The sequence below is a fragment of the Oncorhynchus masou genome, chromosome 29, assembly GCF_036934945.1.
Source record: "Oncorhynchus masou masou isolate Uvic2021 chromosome 29, UVic_Omas_1.1, whole genome shotgun sequence".
Taxonomy (NCBI): Eukaryota; Metazoa; Chordata; class Actinopteri; order Salmoniformes; family Salmonidae; genus Oncorhynchus; species Oncorhynchus masou.
The window spans coordinates 34,082,603-34,087,278 of record NC_088240.1 but is presented as its reverse complement, the minus strand read 5'-3'; positions in this window follow the sequence as shown (position 1 = coordinate 34,087,278).

The following is a 4,676-nucleotide window of genomic DNA, read 5'->3' as shown; positions in this document are numbered from 1 at the left end:
GCCAATGGTGTATGAGATAAGTGTTATTTGAGTGACTCAAAAATACTACTGTGATGCTGGATACCATATTCAACCAATGGTCTGACCAAACTAGGCCTGAATACCCATTTTTGTTTATACTATCAGACAAGAGAATCAGCACGCTATTTCATTGAAGTTAAACAGTTGAATGCTTCGCTCTCACCATCGTAGGAATCAGTGGGTGATTCCTTTGTCAGGATCATTTGATAGGTGTTACATTTTATATAATGCTGCTGCATGCCATTACTATTTAGGTCCCACAAAAACAGTTCACCGTTAATCCCCTGTTTTCCAGTCGTCCTTTTTCCACAGATTGCAGAGTTTCCAGCCACTGCAGCCCTGGCGTGACGCCTATAAATCTGCTGTGTTTTTCTACCCCGTCGACCTTCCAGAGGCGGTGACGTCTGAGGATGACTCATCTGAACTGAGCAGACCTGTGTCATCTGTAGAATCAGCCGCGGTTCCAGATAAGCCATCCTTGGAGAGTTGTTGTAGGGGCCCCTGATGCCCTGTTCTAATACTTCAGGGTGGAAAAGCAAACAAAGGACCCTTCAGTCTGGACAGCGTTTATGCCCACTTCTTGAGGAATGACCATTATGTTGATCCTCAGGCCAAGGTACTGGTGGGTTACGGCCACTGGCAGCAAGTGTCGGATGTATTGCACTGAGAAGTAATAGGATTGGACCGTTGGCTTTGTAAAAACGCATCATTCAAGAGAAGACATTCTTTGAAGCATTGTAACACCCTATTCTAAAACAAATGACAAATCACAGTCTAGCTATAAACAATAAAGTGTCTGGTGCTCTGTTCAAATTCAGATCACTTGAGCAAACAGTCTAAACAAGAGCCCAAATACAAGACAACAGTAAAGTCTGTTTGGACTGGGTGATGTCCTTCATGGTTATTTATGGTTTGGTTCCAGTGGCCTCAGACCGCTCCCATAGCGGGACGTAAATTGGGAACATGACCCCTGTTGGATAGAACTCTAGGAAGGTCAGAGGTTAATATCCTGGGCCGTTTGTCCGCTCTGTGTCATAGATGGACTCTGCAGTGAAAATGAAGTCGACTTTGTTGGAGTTGTAAAGGTTTTCGGTTTCACTCAGAAGTGGCGTCTGTGGTAGCTGGATTCATAGGAAAAATCTTGAAACGACCTAATGCATGGCAGTCAGTGGGAGAAATATGTCTTGTTCTTTTTTGCCTTTTTGGCTTCTCCTCTCAGGGCAGCCAAAACAGCAATAGCATTCTCAGGCTTTAGACCCTACAGTGTAATTTCCAATCCTTTTCATCCAAAGGGATTAGCCTCTCTCTTTTACCTCAGGATCTGCGGGGTGGTAATTTAAAGGTGACCTGTGAGAGAGAGTGTGGGAAAGAGAGGGTGTGGGAAAGAGAGGGTGTGGGAAAGGCCTTTCTCTATTTTCCAGTACTCAGATATATGTGTCCTTCACAGAGAGGTTGAACTCTTAGATTGAAGATGCTTGTTGTGCAACAACAGGAAAAAAACCTAGAATATGTTAATCCTCAAAACCACAGCTCAAACATATCAAAACAATGACCAGAAAAAGTAACCTGTCATCACCAGCAAAGCTAACTTTGCAGATGAGCCGTAACATGTTTTTAGTGATTGCGATTGAGTGCAGTTCCAGGCCTGGTTGTTGAATCCCTGGTTGGCAAAGGCAGGGTTTGAAGAATGACCCTCATTGTATGAGGGCATGGCTGCATATCCTGTTCAGCTTCGACCGGCTGAGATTGTAATTACCCTTACAGAGGATTCTCAGGGAAGAGGTACAGTATCTGCAAACACATCAAGTCCTCTCACTGCAGGGAACACAACCCAGCATAGGCTCTCTGTGGATTCCTGTACATTGAAACAAGTGGTTGCCATTGGTAATGGTCACTGATAAAGTAGCCTACACATGGCATAACCTGGTAAGAGAGTGATAGTGGAACTAGGCACAGTGCTTGTGACTCTGAAAATGGGCCGAGTTTAAGGATACTACCTTCTATGAATGTTCATTTGATCCAATTGCTATGCATGTGTGAGCGTGCGTTTGTGAGTGTGTGTTAGCTTTTCTGCAGACATTGTTTTATATAGAAAAAAAGTGTGATCTGTGTGTGTTCTGTGGTCTACTCATGAAGCATCAGAAGACCGCATTGCATTATAGGAAACATTTATCAAAGCAAACACCACCAGCAGTGATTGACATGCTCCTAGGTCACCACAGGTTTTCCTCCAACTCCTTCTCATATTTATATAGTTGATGTCATGACCAGCTCAATCTGACATCTTATTTATTCTCTCCCCAATTTCGATCTTGTGTCATCACTGCAACTCCTCAATGGGCTCGGGCGAGGCGAAGGTGGAGTCATGCGTCCTCCGAAACATGACCGCCTAACCGTGCTCCTTAACACCCACCAGCTTAACCCGGATGCCAGCCGCACCAATGTGTCAGAGGAAACACTGTTCAACTGACGATGGGGTCAGCCTGCAGGCACCCAGCCTGCCACAAGGAGTCGCTAGGGCGTGATTAGCCAAGGAAAGCCCCTCCTCTAACCCGGACGACGCTGGGCCAATTGTGCGCCGTCCTATAGGACTCCTGGCCACGGGCGGGTTTGGCACAGCCCGGGAATGAACCCTGGTCTGTAGTAACGCCAGATCAGACCACTGATAAAAGGAACACATAAAAAGGTAAATGAAAACCATGAATTGTTTCACAAGAGTCTGGCTCATCGAATGTTTAAATCAAAGAATGAATGTGGTGCATGTTAGAATTATCAGTGAACAGCCCAGGCCCTAAAGATATACCACCCTAATTTGTCCCTGTGAATACTACTTACCATATAGGAAGCATTAATGTAGTGTAGGCTACCAGTGTAAGGTATAAGATGTCAAAAGATTGACCGTTTTGAAGATAAGAACATCTATAAACGGAGACATTACCGTGGGAACAGGGTAAAAGAGGACAGCAATAGATGTTGCTGGGCGTAACCACGGAAACAATCAGTGGATATTGATGTAAGTGTGAGCTCTTCTCCAGAGGAAGACACTGACAATAAGGAAGCATGTTGTGCAAAACCCCAACATATTTATGGAAGTTGTTTCTGGTTTGGAGGTGATCCAGGAGGTGTAACTGTTTTAGACGCGTTATGGGGATTCTGAGTCATGACAAGTTGTCGAAGAGCTAGCCTGAAAGATGGATGGAGTTCCCCGGCCCCTTTACAGTAAAGGGAAAGGACAGAGCTAACTTTCAACACCTGATTCTCAGAAAAGAAAAAGAGAAGACTGGTTGGCATGGAAGGGAATCACAAAAATAGATGTACTTTTAATGCCTATCCTCCCATTTGGCAACACACACCTTTGCTCTACTGATCCAACTATGTCCCATGGAGCAAAGCACTCTAGTCTAGACCCACGACTCCCGCACCGCAGCTTTCCCAGAAGCACCCTTTCTGTATGTTGTGTAAGTTGTGTTTGCTTTTGTCTGCCCAAGACAAAGTCATGTTCATTACAAATCCCTGTGCTAATCTGTGTCTTCATGAAAATCCTGGCGTGTAGGACTAACATGATTAAGTGGTTGTGGTGATGTGAATAAAAAGACAGAGCACCAGTCTTGGCCTTATTCACCTCTGGGATTGCTCTGGCTACAATGTGGCTGATTGAGGGTAGTAGCAGGGTTCTATCACTGGCTACACTTTGTCTGACTGGGACCACTAGTATGTCTCTATCTGGAATTTGGTCTGGGGTTAGGGTTGAGGCTAGGGTTAGGATAGAGTTGTGATGTGGACATGAAGCTATGGTTAGGTAGCCAGGTGCTTCACACTAAATTCTTCCGCTGCTCTATCGTTCGCTACATACTGTACTTTAGTCTGAGACTGCCATCATTGAAGTTGTTTGTGGTGACGACGGACACGGGGGGGTGTTGCACAAAACAATAGTCGATTGGATCGTCTCTAACCAATCAGAGTATCAAAGCCAATGACACATTTTCAAACTGTAGCTCTACCCACATGTGTTCTGGCTGTGGCCCAACCCATCGGTTTCTGGACCAATCAGACGGCGCCGAATGTGTTTGCATTCGGTGAAGGGTTGAGGAGGTACTCAGATCCAGACTCATTGCAGAGAAGAAATTAACGCCTGTGGGCGTAGCATGGGCATGTCATGGGGTTAGGGTTTGAAACCTGGAACAGGATTACTGGTTCTGGGGATGTGAATGAAAGATCTGCTATTGTACATTAGTATAATGCAGATGAGGTACCGGCATAGCTTTTAAAATGGATTCAGGACAATTTGAATGAATGCAGTCGAGTAAAGACAGTTAATAAAACAGGAAATGATGAGTTATGGATAGTTTTGTTCTCCATTGTTGTTTTAAGTGGACAGACTTTGTGACACAGCTTTGCCACTCCCTGCAATCAGGTACATCCTCCTGACCTGACTGAGCTCTCAGCCTGACTCAGTAAACAATACATTTAGCCAGCTCTGATGTCTTACGACTGACTGCATGCTGTATATTTTTGCAGCTGGTCCTTGGCGCCTGTTTGTCACAATTTTGCGGGTGGGGAGAGAGGTAGAGAGGGTGTAGGAGGAGTATTGGCTTGAAGCACTGGGCATATTGTTGTTATGACATGCATTATCTGAATTAGGCCCACACATAATT